Source organism: Zootoca vivipara, chromosome 8, assembly GCF_963506605.1.
Source record: "Zootoca vivipara chromosome 8, rZooViv1.1, whole genome shotgun sequence".
Lineage (NCBI taxonomy): Eukaryota > Metazoa > Chordata > Lepidosauria > Squamata > Lacertidae > Zootoca > Zootoca vivipara.
The window spans coordinates 84,962,602-84,979,135 of record NC_083283.1 but is presented as its reverse complement, the minus strand read 5'-3'; positions in this window follow the sequence as shown (position 1 = coordinate 84,979,135).

Sequence of the window (16,534 nt, the reverse complement as noted above, 5' to 3'; positions counted from 1 at the left end):
TTCTTTCTTGTAGCTTGAATCCATTGCTCCATGTCTGCTTCTCTGGAGGAGCAGAAAACAACCTTTCTCCCTCCTCTATATGGCATCCTTTTATATATTTGAACATGGCTGTCATATCACCCCTTAACCTTCTCTTCTCCAGGCTAAACATACCCAGCTCCCTAAGCCGTTCCTCGGATCTTCCTGCTCCTGCTCCGGCAGCCCCATCCTTGCTCCTTCACCTTTTTCCCCTGCTGGAGTTTGCATCTGGTTTGCATCTGCAATTAATCCAGAATGCGGCAGCTAGACTGGTGACTGGGAGTGGCCGCCGGGACCACATAACACTGGTCCTGAGAGATCTACATTGGCTCCTGGTATGTTTCCGAGCACAATTCAAAGTGTTGGTACTGACCTTTAAAGCCCTAAATGGCGTCGGCCCAGTATACCTGAAGGAGCGTCTCCACCCCCATCGTTCAGCCCGGACACTGAGATCCAGTGCCAGGGGCCTTCTGGGAGTTCCCTCATTGCGAGAAGTGAGGTTTCAGGGAACCAGACAGAGGGCCTTCTCAGTAGGGGCACCTGCCCATTGGAACACCCTTCCAACAGATGTCAAGGAAATAAGCAGCTATCCTATTTTTAAAAGACATCTGAAGGCAGCCCTGATTAGGGAAGTTGCTTTATATTTGCTCAGGGATGCCCTGTGGTCTAAATCGCAATCTGATGTCATCACAGCTTTTAGAGACTAATATGATGACATTGGATTTCCACCTAAAATATAGATTCAGTATGCCAAGGTGAAAAAAGGTAGCATTGTGCTTCTGGGCCTAGAAAAACCGTGTTCCTCAAAAAAACCCCACGGTGGCTTATTTTCAGGGGATGTATTATTTTTTAATTACATGTCCAGCCTTGTCTCTTCCTTGAGATCCAGTGCCAGGGGCCTTCTGGGAGTTCCCTCATTGCGAGAAGTGAGGTTTCAGGGAACCAGACAGAGGGCCTTCTCAGTAGGGGCACCTGCCCATTGGAACACCCTTCCAACAGATGTCAAGGAAATAAGCAGCTATCCTATTTTTAAAAGACATCTGAAGGCAGCCCTGATTAGGGAAGTTGCTTTATATTTGCTCAGGGATGCCCTGTGGTCTAAATCGCAATCTGATGTCATCACAGCTTTTAGAGACTAATATGATGACATTGGATTTCCACCTAAAATATAGATTCAGTATGCCAAGGTGAAAAAAGGTAGCATTGTGCTTCTGGGCCTAGAAAAACCGTGTTCCTCAAAAAAAACCCACGGTGGCTTATTTTCAGGGGATGTATTATTTTTTAATTACATGTCCAGCCTTGTCTCTTCCTTGGCGCCCTCCAGAACTGCGCCTATCACTACGTCTTATTTTCGGGGAATGGCTTATATTGCGCAAATGCTTAGAAATCCTGCTACAGCTTATTTTATGGGTATGTCTTATTTTCGGAGAAACAGGGAAGTTGCAGTAGAGGGCTTTTGCCAATTCCAGCTCTAGTTTATACTTGGGTCATTTAATCCTGATTAGCTCCTCTTCCATTGCCCTCCTCTTCCCCTCCTCTGATTTGTCTTTCTTTCTTTTTAAAATTAGATTGTGAGTGAGCAGAGATTAACGGTCCTTCCTTTTATTTGATGAAAAGTGTTCGGATTTTAGAACTGTTGTAATGATGATGACGATAATTTCAAAATGATTTTTGCAATCATTTTAAAAAATGAGATGGATATGAACTCTCCTGGCCAAATATCATTTTCCATTCTGTAATAAGTACGCCAAAGAATTGATGCTTTTGAATTATGGTGCTGGAGGAGACTCTTGAGAGTCCCATGGACTGCAAGAAGATCAAACCTATCCATTCTGAAGGAAATCAGCCCTGAGTGCTCACTGGAAGGACAGATCGTGAAGCTGAGGCTCCAATACTTTGGCCACCTCATGAGAAGAGAAGACTCCCTGGAAAAGACCCTGATGTTGGGAAAGATTGAGGGCACTAGGAGAAGGCGATGGCAGAGGACGAGATGGTTGAACAGTGTTCTTGAAGCTACGAACATGAGTCTGACCAAACTGCGGGAGGCAGTGGAAGACAGGAGTGCCTGGCGTGCTCTGGTCCATGGGGTCACGAAGAGTCGGACACGACTAATTTTATGAGGGCTGATGAACCTGACATAATCGTTTGTAGTGGAATTTGCTTTGCAGAATCAACCCTACCGTTCAGGCTGTAGGTCTTCGCAGGAGCACTCCTGCCCTTGATGGTGGCACAGCTGGGGCTCAATCGCCCAGATTGTGGGACTAGGAGAAGCCCAAATCACCACAGGTTTTGGCCCACCTGGTTGGGGCAGGTATAAACGATGCAGAGAGCCTGGAACATAGTTGCCAAGTTTACCCTTTTCTCGCGAGGAAGCCTATTCAGCATAAGAGCCCTCATAAAATTGACGTGTGTTAACACACATGGGGGAGACAGTGGGAAGAGATTCTGAAGGCCAAATCTTGGTATGAACCAACTCTTTCTGCGCTAAGCTCTTTCTTCCTGAGAAATACCAATGAGATCTTCCTACAGTTTGGTTTTGGAAACCATATATGGTTCAATTATGCCCATGTTACTATTGAACCCTTCTTTGCAGTGATGGAAGAGGTGTTTGGTGGTTTTGCTTAAGTATTTAAGACACTAGTCCTTTGTACTGCCGACTTTATTTCATTCCTTAGTTTCAAACTTCCCTTCTGAGAAACTGTGGTAACCGAGCAGCCCTGGAGGTATTTGATGATCACAAAACTCACTAGAACATTCCAATCCACTTCAGGCTGCAGAACCAGCATTGACTTAGGTGATGGATTGTCCTCAGATAATGGCAGTGGGGGTGGGCAGACAGTTTTCTGTGCTGGCAAGATTAGATCTATCAGCCATTCCAATAACATTGATCCCCAGCACAGCTGATTCAGCTCCTTGTAATTTGGATGTGTGCGATAGTTACTGTACCAATAGCTACTATTGGTCTCAACCAACTCAGTGTCTCTCAGGTATGTGTTATAGGAAGTTGACTAAGTATGATGAACTCTGATGTGGAGGATGCTTATAGATGGATTCCTGGTCCACAGACAGATCCATTTTTCTACTATTAATTCCTTAAATTAAATGAACCAGTTCCCAGCATTTCATCACACTCTAATGTCTCATGTTACCATAACCAAGAGACCAAGACACTGAATCTAGGTTGACTGACGGACTGAATTTACTTATATGCCACCTTTCCACAATAAAATTTCTGGTACTGGCCTTGCTGCATTCCAAGGAGCCTGGCTTAAATATATTTCAGATGATAGGGCTAGATGACATACAGCTGGCTTCTACACCTCTCCTCCAAAGGATGCTGATAGCAGCAAAAGGCAACGTTGGAGAGGTCAATGATAGTAAGCCTCTTCTCTAGCCTCCTGGAAATACCAGCTGCTGCTGCTGCTGCTGCAGCAGCAGGTCTTAATGCTTATTGTTGACTAGTATCATTAAGCCCGTTAAATAAATGGGCGCTAGAACATATGTGGTGAAACATTTGTAAGAACAGACTTGTTATAGTGCATAAAAAAGTGGACAACCATGCAGTTGATTTGTATCTTATCGTATTTATTTTTTAGAATTGTTAAAGAAGAATAATTTGAAGATTTTTTTTGATGTAATAAAAACAATTAAGGTACGGTAAATGTTGCTTAAGTGCAAACCTTTTCAAACAATTGTAAATAAGCAAAATCAGTAGTTTTTTAAATTTTTGTTTTTGTTTTTTTGGGGGGTGGGGGGTTATGTTGAATTTCTATAATGGCATATTTTAATTTGAATTATAAGATGTAGAAATGTGGCTGTTTAAATGAAGTGGGTTGATAGGTCCTTATTTATATGTTTTTAGTGCTGTGAACTTCATTGGTGCTCTGAAGTAGCCACCTGACTGTTTTTGCACCATTTCACCGATACCCTTTCTTCTTTCTAAGTTGGTTTAGACATCCATCTGAGTTGCTTGACAATTTTTGAGGTGGATATAACAAATTGTGATGCTAGTGGAAATTGGCAGGAAGCTTGTTTTCCCTCTTCTGACTTCCTCTTTAACCCCTCCCCCGCATCCAACATTCTCTCGTGAGTTCCATTGACGGAATCAGACATTCCAAAATCAGTGGAGGTTGTAAGTGGAAAATTGTCTCTGCCAAGCTGACCTTCACCCCCAACAATGCAATTGTCTGCTTACTGAGCTCTCAGTATGTACCTTTTTAGCAGCTTACCTGGTGTCTAAAAGGTAAAGGTAAATAGACCCCTGACCATTAGGTCCAGTCGTGACCGACTCTGGGGTTGCGACGCTCATCTTGCATTATTGGCCAAGGGAGCCGGCGTACAGCTTCCGGGTCATGTGGCCAGCATCACTAAGCCGCTTCTGGTGAACCAGAGCAGCACACGGAAACGCCGTTTACCTTCCCTCTGTAGTGGTACCTATTTATCTACTTGCACTTTGATGTGCTTTCGAACTGCTAGGTTGGCAGGAGCTGGGACCGAGCAGGGTAGTCTCGAGCAGGTCGGGCGCCTTGGCGCAGAGATCGCTCCGGCCCCCCCGCCCTTGCAGTGCGCAGCATGGCTTCTGTGCGGCTTCACCGCGCAGCGCCCTACCTGCCAGCCCGGTGCCCTGGCGCCCTGCGCCCCGGGACTATACCTAGAGCCGGCCCTGGGACCGAGCAACGGGAGCTCACCCCGTCACGGGGATCTGAACCACCGACCTTCTGATCGGCAACCCCTAGGCTCTGTGGTTTAACCCACAGCGCCACCCGCATCCCCCTGGTGTCTGGTATGTCCCTTATTGCCGTATTATAGTTTATTATCTATCATAGGGAGTGGGTTAACATGCTCCTCTCAAAATTAATGTTGATGTTTGTGCTCAGTGGTTCAAAGCCACATCTTTGGCAAGCAACCATATAAACAGTCACACAGACACACCAGTGCCCTATCTCTTCTGACGCAGCTATCACAATATGTAATTGTGCAGTGTGAATTTTCTCACTTGAACAGTAGTTTGGAATGTGGGTTGTGAAACTCAGGAGGGAAATTCACATTACATAGTGAATTTGACTAGCTGTTACAGGAAAGACATGGGTGTACCATTTTCAAAAGGCGCCTTGGTTCATCTGGTTCAATCTTCATTCTTCAAATCTGGATTCTTGTCAACATTAGTTTTGTTATGTTGGTACTTGCTCCAGGATTTGATCACTGCACCTGTTATTTATATTGTGGGTTCCTGATCTGGCAGGGGCAACAAGGCATGTAAATAATAAAATTGTTGTTGTTGTTGTTGTTGTTGTTGTTGTTGTTATCATTATCATCATCTCAAGTCTTTCCATCTCAGTTTTTGCTATCCAATTGAACATGTGTGGGTGTAATTATTTCAAGCTGTCAGGTGTCATTCACATTGTCATTGGAAGCTTTGGTTTGGTGCTTGGCTGAATACCTGATTTACACCGTTACCTTCCCAGCTACAACTTACATTTGCAATGTGATCCTTCAAGTCAAGTCAAGTCAATGTTTATTACAGCAAACAGCCAGCATATTAAACCAGAAATTCTGCATAATTCTCTACATGAACAATAAAAGCAACTGATATGGGGTTTTAACGATCAGTATACAATACTTAAAATACAGGTCCTTCAAAGGCTGCTCATTGCCTTCCAAGTTGTACTCCCATGTTGCAGTCTCCATGCAAAATAATTGATGGGTTGCAGGACATCCTACAGGCTCCTTTGATCAGGCCTGGGGAAACCCTGCCAATTCTGCCTTTGACAATGTTGCTTTCTGAAATTAACTATGGCATTACAAAAAGTACAAGATATATTGGTGTTTTTGTATTTTGGTCAATGGGCATTGAGCTTTTCATTCATGTTGCCATTTGTTCATTTCATTATTCATTAGAATGTTTTAAAATCTTCACAAGTCAATCACCAATGCAATTCTGGGCTGCATCAATAGGAGTATAGCATCTAGATCAAGGGAAGTAATAGTACCACTGTATTCTGCTCTGGTCAGACCTCACCTGGAGTACTGTGTCCAGTTCTGGGCACCACAGTTCAAGAAGGATACAGACAAGCTGGAATGTGTCCAGAAGAGGCAACCAAAATGGTCAAAGGCCTGGAAACGATGCCTTATGAGGAACGGCTTAGGGAGCTGGGTATGTTTAGCCTGGAGAAGAGAAGGTTAAGGGGTGATATGATAGCCATGTTCAAATATATAAAAGGATGTCATATAGAGGAGGGAGAAAGATTGTTTTCTGCTGCTCCAGAGAAGCAGACACGGAGCAATGGATGGATTCAAACTACAAGAAAGAAGATTCCACCTAAACATTAGGAAGAACTTCCTGACAGTAAGAGCTGTTCGGCAGTGGAATTTGCTGCCAAGGAGTGTGGTGGAGTCTCCTTCTTTGGAGGTCTTTAAGCGGAGGGTTGACAGGCATATGTCAAGAATGCTTTGATGGTGTTTCCTGCTTGGCAGGGGGGTGGACTGGATGGCCCTTGTGGTCTCTTCCAACTCTATGATTCTATGGTTAACTAGTAACACTATAAAGCAGTGTTTCTCAACCAGTGTGCCTCCAGATGTTTTGGGACTACAACTCCCATCATTCCTGACCACTGGTCTTGCTAGCTAGGGATGATGGGAGTTGTAGTCCCAAAACATCTGGAGGCACACTGGTTGAGAAACACTGCTATAAATGATCAATGAACAGTCAGACACTGGTATTTGTGTGAGAGCCAATTTTCCTTATGTTGAGGCAAAGGAAAATTATTTACTGTGAGCTTGACATGAAGTTAAACAACTGGGGAGGATGAATAAAGTTCTAGGATCCATCCCACTATCCTAACTCTCTATCTTCTTAGCAAGACAGACCCTGGAGTAAATATAATGTTGAAGAACCTGAGCTTATATCTCAAGGTGAAGTCAGTGAGACAAGAAATTACACAGCATCCCTAGTTCTGTCAGATGTCAGCAGCCTGTGGAGGGGGAACGAGGGGGAACCTGGCTGGCCAGCAACTGGCCACTCAGCAGCGATTGCTCAGCATCTCACCTGAGACACAGCCATTGCCCCGACTTTCCTCTTTTTGCCCTCAGTAAGTGCAAAGGCCTGTCCTGCTGAAAAGACAGCATAAAAGTAAAATAATAATAATTTCCTGCGCAGTCCATGCTGTGCAAAAGGGAGGATGAACATAGTCGCCTCTCAGGTGTGTATGATTGAACATTCAGCCCCTGGTATCCTCAGCATATAAATATGTTGTAGTCCTGCAAGAAGGATGAATTTATTGGAGCGCCGAGTCACAGCTGTATTCCTCCACCCTCTCAATGATTTACAGGAAAGGAGAGCTGGTTTCAGGGGAAGCTGCTATTTGACCTTTGTGTGTACCCAATCAGTCTAGCCAGAAGGCGCTGCAGCAGTTTCTCCTCTTTAAGTTGGGGACAGACAGCTGGGGTTAAAAATTAACAATGTCTGATGCACATTTCTTGCAGGATAGAACTATGTTGAAGGATATACAAATTTAGAGTTTGGGCCAGATTCTGATGTAAACTTTGGACGGTATGAGAATGTTACTTCAGCACCATGTCCTAATGTTGCTGGCATAGTTAATATATATTAAAAACGGGATGAGCAAGTCCAGATTTATAATCTTTCAGTTCAATTCTTCCCATGTGAAAGAGTATTGGCGCAATTAGGTAAAGCTGACTTAGTTGGGACCAGCTACCAGGTTCCATTACACTAGAGTAAGTGGAAAACTCACAAAGCTACATAAAGCTCATAGGTAAAGGTAAAGGGACCCCTGACCATTAGGTCCAGTCGTGACCGACTCTGGGGTTGCGCGCTCATCTCGCATTATTGGCCGAGGGAGCCGGCGTACAGCTTCCAGGTCATGTGGCCAGCATAACAAAGCCGCTTCTGGCAAACCAGAGCAGCACATGGAAACGCCGTTTACCTTCCCGCTGTAGCGGTTCTTATTTATCTACTGTACTTGCATTTTGACGTGCTTTCGAACTGCTAGGTTGGCAGGAGCTGGGACCAAGCAACGGGAGCTCACCCCGTCACAGGGATTCGAACCGCCGACCTTCTGATCAGCAAGCCCTAGGCTCAGTGGTTTAACCACAGCGCCACCTGGGTCCCTACATAAAGCTCATTAGGTTACATAAAAGCAAGTTTTGGTTTCACGTTAGCCGCATTCAGCTGCTTACCCATGTTCCTGTATACTGTACTTTCCTACTTTAAAAGGTAAAGGTAAAGGGACCCCTGACCATTAGGTCCAGTCGTGACCGACTCTGGGGTTGCGCGCTCATCTCGCATTATTGGCCGAGGGAGCTGGCGTAAAGCTTCCAGGTCATGTGGCCAGCATGACAAAGCCGCTTCTGGTGAACCAGAGCAGCACACGGAAACGCCATTACCTTCCCGCTGTAGCTGTACCCATTTATCTACTTGCACTTTGACGTGCTTTCAAACTGCTAGGTTGGCAGGAGCTGGGACCGAGCAACGGGAGCTCACCCCATCGCGGGGATTCAAACCGCCGACCTTCTGATCGGCAAGCCCTAGGCTCTGTGGTTTAACCCACAGCGCCACCTGCGCCCTTTCCTACTTTATACAACTCTAAATATAAAAAAGCAAATGACGTACTACAGCATCCTTTAATCAAAAACGAAAAGGTTGAGGAGATATATTATGTAAGGGCCCCCTAGGACAGAGGAGGAGGGTGGGGGAGAAGAGGTGTTTGCTTAACCCTTTCCCTCCTTGATTCCTTTCCACACTGAAAGGTGAACGTTCTTTCTCCCCTCCCAAATTCCAAACACATTTGGAGAGACAAATGTGCATTTGGAAGTATTTTGTTGGAGGAATATTGCATTTTGTTGGAGGAACTTGCTTTTCCCCAGGAGAAACAACTCCTGGTCTTTTGCTATATGCCATATACAGTGGTACCTTGGTTTACAAACTGAATCCGTTCTGGAAGTCCGTTCTTAAACCAAAGCATTCTTAAACCAAAGGCGTACTTTCCCATAGCAGCGGGAGCCTCAATTTCTAAATGGAACACACTCAACATGTTCTGCTTCCAAGGCAAAGTTCACAAACCAAAACACCTACTTCCGGTTTTGCAGCGTTCTTAATCCAAGTTGTTCATAAACTAAGCTGTTATTAAACCAAGGTACCACTCCCAGAAAGAGCCTCCGGCCAGCTGCTCCCAGCCGCCTCTGCCCGCTGGCACCGGAAGGACGCCACCCGCGCCCCAAGGCGTCCTGGGAGTAAAATATTTAGTATAGCGTTTGTTGGTTTGACGTTCAACAGATGGCGCTGTTTTAAAGTTTTTATCTGTCACAGGTGTGAAATTTATATAATATAGGTATATAAAAACACGTGCGTATTTGAATGCAATGTTGCATCAAAATTTCAAAGCAATTGGTGAAGAACTGGTGGAGATTTAAGATTTAGAACAAATGAACATTTACATTTTTATATAGATAGATAAATCAATCAATCAATCAATCAATCAACGTTTATTACGGCAAACAACCAACATATTTAAACCAGAAGTTCTGCATAATTCTCTACATAAACAATAAAACCAATTGATCTGAGGTTTAAAACATTTAAAGCATTTGCCATAATACCATTATCACACAACAGCACATATATCTTCCATATAGAAGATTCATTCTTTTTAAAATATTTGAAATTTTACAAACATTTTTGTGGGCAAAGAGACAGATCTGTTATCTTGCATTGGATTAATATCTAAATTCCAATCGGTATCACTTACTATTTTTTCCTGTAAAAAAAAGTCAAATATCTTAATTATTTAATTTTATAATGGAGTGATTAATATTTGGTGCATAAATAAGTACTCCTTACTGTTTAAACAAAAAGTAACTACCAAAACCAAAACCTTTACTGAAAATATACCACCAATAGTATTAGTAAATCAATTTTTCTTTTCTATTAACTCTAAGGTGATGAAGATAGGGATGCGGTTGGCGCTGTGGTCTAAACCACAGAGCCTAGGGCTTGCCGATCAGAAGGTTGGCGGTTTGAATCCCCGTGACGGGGTGAGCTCCTGTTGTCCTGCCCACCTAGCAGTTCGAAAGTAGATAAATAGGTACCGCTCAGGTGGGAAGGTAAACGACGTTTCTGTGCGCTGCTCTGGTTCGCCAGAAGCGGTTTAGTCATGCTGGCCACATGACTGCAGACAAACGCCGTCTCCCATGGCCTATAGAGCGAGATGAGTGCCGCAACCCCAGAGTCATCCGTGACTGGACCTAATGGTCAGGGCTACCTTTACCTTTAAGGTGATGAAAATCTTTAATTTCCATTGTAGGAGCCAACTCCTAGGGGCCCCACAATAAAATATTTGAGGGCCCCCCACAAAGTTGATGGGCATTCCCATTCAAATAGTGTGTGTGCACTGCATCATGTGATCAATGATGTGAGCTTACCTGGGCCCCCACAATATTTTATTCAAGTTGGCACCCCTGGTTTCATTAATGCACATACAGAACACATTTCTGTACGGTGGACAGTTGTTATAACCTCAGTCAATGTGTTTGCCTCACATATGACTCCAAACCGGGACCCAGGTGGCGCTGTGGGTTAAACCACAGAGCCTAGGGCTTGCTGATCAGAAGGTTGGTGGTTCGAATCCCTGCAATGGGGTGAGCTCCCGTTGCTCAGTCCCAGCTCCTGCCCACCTAGCAGTTGGAAAGCACATCAAAGTGCAAGTAGATAAATAGGGACCGCTCGGGCAGGAAGGTAAACGGCGTTTCCGTGCGCTGCTCTGGTTCGCCAGAAGCAGCTTTGTCATGCTGGCCACATGACCCGGAAGCTGTCTGCGGACAAACGCTGGCTCCCTCGGCCAACAGAGCGAGATGAGCGCCGCAACCCCAGAGTTGGACACGGCTGGACCTGATGGTCGGGGGCCCCTTTACCTTTACCTTTATGACTCCAAACCACCAACTCTTGCTTGCCTCTAATGGTCTCCACCCTGAACTGATTTTGCAAACATGTTCTAGACATGTTTCAGTGTGAGCTCTGAGCAGGGCATAGTTCAAAAGCTGGGAAGTGGAGAACATACTTTTGATTCATTTCAGTCTTGATACCTCTGCTTGCCCATTACATTTGTATAAGGAAACTCACATGCTGGTTATTCCGTTCACTTTAGCATTTGTACTGTACAGCAACTATGTGAAACAGCCCAAAGACCAAGTGGTGTGGAAAGGAATGAGAAGTGAAGCCTGCCCTGGGTCATCGTCTTCCCAAGCACCCGAGGCCTGCTTCAAACACAATGCTTTTTCAATGTCAAAACTGTGTGTTGATCCGGCTGGGTGGTCACTCACATATTTGTTTCATTGCAGATACCGGTACATGTACGTGATGGGAAGATTCCCACAAATATGAGGATGACCGTTTTAAAGACCAAAGGAAGCAATTGCCTCCATAGCATCACCACCACACCCAGGGCCACCCCAATACATTTTTGGCACCTGAGGCGAACCACCAAATGGCTCTCCCATCCCCACCAAGAAAGAAGGGGTGAGTGGCGATCCATTATCGGGAACACAGCAGGGAATAAAGATTTGCATGGGGATCTGTTGCCTGAGACAGTCGTCTCACTTTACCTCACCACACCAGCACAAAATAACATTTCAAAATGAAAGTGTTTAAAATACAGTGGAACCTTGGTTTACGAATTTTCGGTTTACGAACGCCGCGGACCCATCTGGAACGGATTAATTCACTTTCCCTTACTTTCATGGGGAAAGTTCGCTTCAGTTTATGAACGCTTCAGTTTATGAACAGACTTCCGGAACCAATTACACCCATGCTTCGGGTTAAGTACGCTTCAGGTTGAGTACTCCGTGGACCTGTCTGGAACGGATTAATCCACTTTGCATTACTTTCAATGGGAAAGTTCGCTTCAGGTTAAGTAGGCTTCAGTTTAAGTACTCCACGGACCATCTGGAACAGATTAATCCACTTTCCATTACTTTCAATGGGAAAGTTCGCTTCAGTTTATGAACGCTTCAGTTTATGAACAGACTTCCGGAACCAATTGTGTTCATAAACCGAGGTACCACTGTACTCCAAAACATCAGAGCCTAAGGGTTTCTTAAAGAGGTGCTTATGACAATCACACGGCTACGTTACCCACAACCACTAAATAACAATGGTGGTCCTAATGGCAGAGAGAATAGATTTTAACAGCAGTCTCCAAATACAGAGTGTTTGTGTGTTGAGTTCTCTGCAATGGTATCAACAATACTAGCACTAAAAGGTGTCAACAGTACTAGCACTACTCACTATGGCTAAAGTGCAGCAAGAAAAATGCCATCTTCTCTCAAAGAATGAAATGGCAGTTTAACACTTAATTCTAAACCTTTACTTAGTGGCACATGTCAAGCGCAATCATTTCATATCTATCCATCACAGAGTGTGCTGTTTTAATCATTCCTGAGGTTAAGGACATTTGAAAGTTTGCGCAAGGTCACCTTAAACATTATCGAGGCGCAACAACTGATTTGAATCTGAAAACTTAATTGTGTGTTGCTGATTTGCCATTTGTATGGCCTTTTTTATCTGAAGACCTAGTAAAGTGGTGAAGATGTAGCAGGATGACTCCACTAGCACTGTGAATTGGTAGATACCCAACAAAACTGAACAGCTATACCAACTAAATACTACGATTGGAGACTAGTTAATTGGTCACTCAAAGAATGCCAGTTGCCTGCTGATTATTTGACCAGAGTCAGATATTGTCAAATAGTCAGGGGAGCCAAGAATATCCGTATGCAGGTAGTGGCTCTGTGCCAAAGTTTTAACTGTCATTTTCGTGAAGGAACAAAGCCTTTATCTTCATATAGTCATAGAGATGGTGATGCAAAGCTGAGGCCAGGAAAATAAAGGTGAGAAGGAAAGAATATTGATGGAGTGTAATTGCGGAGACCTTTTAAGTGGCCAAGCATCTCACAGAAACGGCAGGCATACTTCCAGGTGCAGGGACTCCTTCCTTTTTAAAAGTTGCAAAGGATCCTCATCTGCACCTGCTTATTGGGGAGCGTGAATCCTGCCAAATTTCAGGTGGATAACTGCAGTAAGCTCCCACAAGTGTAGCTGATACAGTGGGCAATAAAAAGAGAGAGGAAATAATCACTTAATTTTCTCTTTGGAGGGGCAATTGGTCTCTAAAATGCAATACATGAGAGATACCCTTGGGTAAGAAACCTGCCAAATAGCAGACAAGAGTGCCCAGGAGCTTTTGTACTATGTATCTTTAAAGCTCTTTCATTACTCCTAAATTCATCATATTGGTAAATGGTCACAGGTCTAGATATTTCTATTTTTTCAAACGGAACTAGACAAGGGTGTCCCCACAAGCTGGAAACGTCTAATTAACTGTTAATGTTGTAAGGGGCCACTGCTGAATGAGACTTGCTTCTGGAGGAAACATTAGAGAAGAATCTTGGTTGCAGGGAAGGGCGTCACTGAATAGGATACCTGAAGGAGCGTCTCCACCCCCATCGTCCAGCCCGGACGCCTGAGGTCCAGCTCCGAGGGCCTTCTGGCGGTTCCCTCACTGCGAGAAGCGAGGCTACAGGGAACCAGGCAGAGGGTCTTCTCGGTAGTGGCGCCTGCCCTGTGGAACGCCCTCCCATCAGGTGTCAAAGAAATATAAGCAACTATCTGACGTTTAGAAGACATCTGAAGGCAGCCCTGTTTAGGGAAATGTATTTTCAGTCTTTTGTTGGAAGCCGCCCAGAGTGGCTGGGGAAACCAGATGGGGTGGGATATAAATAATACAGTGGAACCTCGGTTTATGAACACCTCGGTTTACGAATTTTCGGTTTACGTACGCCGCGGACCCATCTGGAACGGATTAATTCACTTTCCATTACTTTCAATGGGAAAGTTCGCTTCAGTTTATGAACGCTTCAGTTTATGAACAGACTTCCGGAACCAATTACACCCATGCCTCGGGTTAAGTACGCTTCAGGTTGAGTACTCCGCGGACCCGTCTGGAACGGATTTACAGTGGTGCCTCGCTAGACGAAATTAATTCGTTCCACGGGTCTTTTCTTATAGCGAAAAAATTCGTCTAGCGAATCCCATAGGAATGCATTAGGGTTTTTTTGAATCTTTTTTTGCCCATAGGAACGCATTAATTGAATTTCAATGCATTCCTATGGGAAACCGCGATTCGCTAGACGAATTTTTCGTAAAACGCATTCGTCTAGCGAGGCAAGCTCCGCTCGAAAAATCCTTTTGTTAAGCGGAAATTTTGTTAAGCAGGGCACCACTGTATCCACTTTCCATTACTTTCAATGGAAAAGTTCGCTTCAGTTTATGAACGCTTCAGTTTATGAACAGACTTCCGGAACCAATTGTGTTCATAAACTGAGGTACCACTGTAATTTGTTGTTGTTGTTGTTGTTGTTGTTGTTGTTGTTGTTGTTGTTTGTTGTTGTTGTTGTATGGTGTTATGTCAAGCGTTGTGTGGAATCTCCTTTTTAATACCGCTTCTAGCTAATAAAGAAAACCCAAATCTCAGCAGTGCTAAAGCCTGCTCTGGTGTAGAAGTAGCCCCTTTAAGATGAAGGCGATGAACTAATGGGCAACAAGAATGTCTTGGGTCCAGGGGCAGCATGTCCTGTTTCGCTGCTTGAGGCAACACAAGAAGCGCTCCCCTGCCCTGACCCCTCACCAGCGCCACCAGACCTGTCGTCCGCACCACTCTCCCTGCCACATCCACCACTGGAAGAGAAGCAACTCCAGCATCAAAACTGGGGAGATTTTGCCCAGAATTGGTGCCGATGCCAGCCCTGCTTCTCGGTCACTGGTGGAGAAGCAAGCAGGGTGCCTGCGGGGGTACAGTATGGGGAGCTTCCACTGCCTAGTCGCAGTGATGGCGAACCTATGACACACGTGTCAGACGTGACATGCAGAGCCCTCACTGCTGGCACGTGCCCCATCGGCCCATTTGCACTGCTGTTGTTGTCCCCCCCCCCAATTTGTTCTCCCGCTCCTCCTACAGCATGCCTCTGCTAGAGCTTGTCTCTGCTGTTAAAACCTGGATCCTTTTTTGCTGTTGTTGTTGCTGGTAGCCAGAGATTTTTTTTAAAAAACCCGTTCTGTGCTGGTTTTTTTGGCGCCTTGGCAGACTATGTCAGTGCTGTGTGTTAGTTCCAGCGAAGGTATTATTCGTCATTTATTTCTGTTCTCTCTCCCCCCCCCAAAGCGCAGCAGCTTTGGGGCATCCCCCCCAAAAGCAAAGCAACTTTTACACCCCCCCCAAAATACCCTCCCAAACTTTGGTCAGCAGCTCCCTCCAAAAAGCTCAACAACTCTGGGCACCTTGTGATAAATACGGGTTTTTTGGTTTGGTTTGGTTAAATAATTAGTTTTTGGTTTATTGAATACAGTTATATATTACAATCATACATTTTTGTTATTTAAACTATAAATATTGCGAAATTATGGTTTTTTTCTCGAAGTGACACACCAGCCGAGTTATGCTCGGTTTTTTGGCGAATTTTGACACACCACGCTCAAAAGGTTGCCCATCATTGGCCTAGTGGCTGGGCTGGCCCTGCTTTGCTCTGAGAAAGGCACCTGAAAAAGATGGATGTGAATTCCTTTAAACTAATCATATTGAAACGGCACAGGGCCCAAGACTATACAAACATTCAATAAAATCGCCACATAAATTACCACAACAAGGATATTCAAAATATTAAATATTTTATATTTTATCCTTTGGGGCAGTAGAATGTAAATAACCAAATGAATAAATACAGGTGAAACTCGGAAAATCAGAATATCGTCGAAAAGTGCATTTATTTCAGTAATGCAACTTAAAAGGTGAAACCAATATAGGAGATAGATGCATGACATGCAAAGCAAGATATGTCAAGCCTTTATTTGTTGTCATTGTAATTATTTGTCTTTAGGCGGGTCAATTATAAATGGAATGTAATTAATGAAATTTAATAGCAATGTTTATTTTTGTATTATTGTAATTATTTGTTTTATTTCTGTGGAATTTCCAAAAGAAAGCATTTGTAAAAAATAAAATAAAAAAATAAGTTGCATTACTGAAATAAATGCACTTTTTGACAATATTCTAATTTTCTGAGTTTCACCTGTAAAGAAATAAAATCTCTGCAGTTCTCAGTAATGTTAGATATCTGAATTAAAAACCAACAGCTTCACATTGAAGTTCTTATCTTCACTTTGTTTTGTCAGTTACTTCTGAAATGACTTCCATTGCCAGCTTTTATTGACACAGGTAAAGGTAAAGGTAAAGGGACCCCTGACCATTAGGTCCAGTCGTGACCGACTCTGGGATTGCGCGCTCATCTCGCATTATTGGCTGAGGGAGCCGGCGTATAGCTTCCAGGTCATGTGGCCAGCATGACAAAGCCACTTCTGGCAAACCAGAGCAGCACATGGAAACGCCGTTTACCTTCCCGCTGTAGCGGTTCCTATTTATCTACTTGCATTTTGATGTGCTTTCGAACTGCT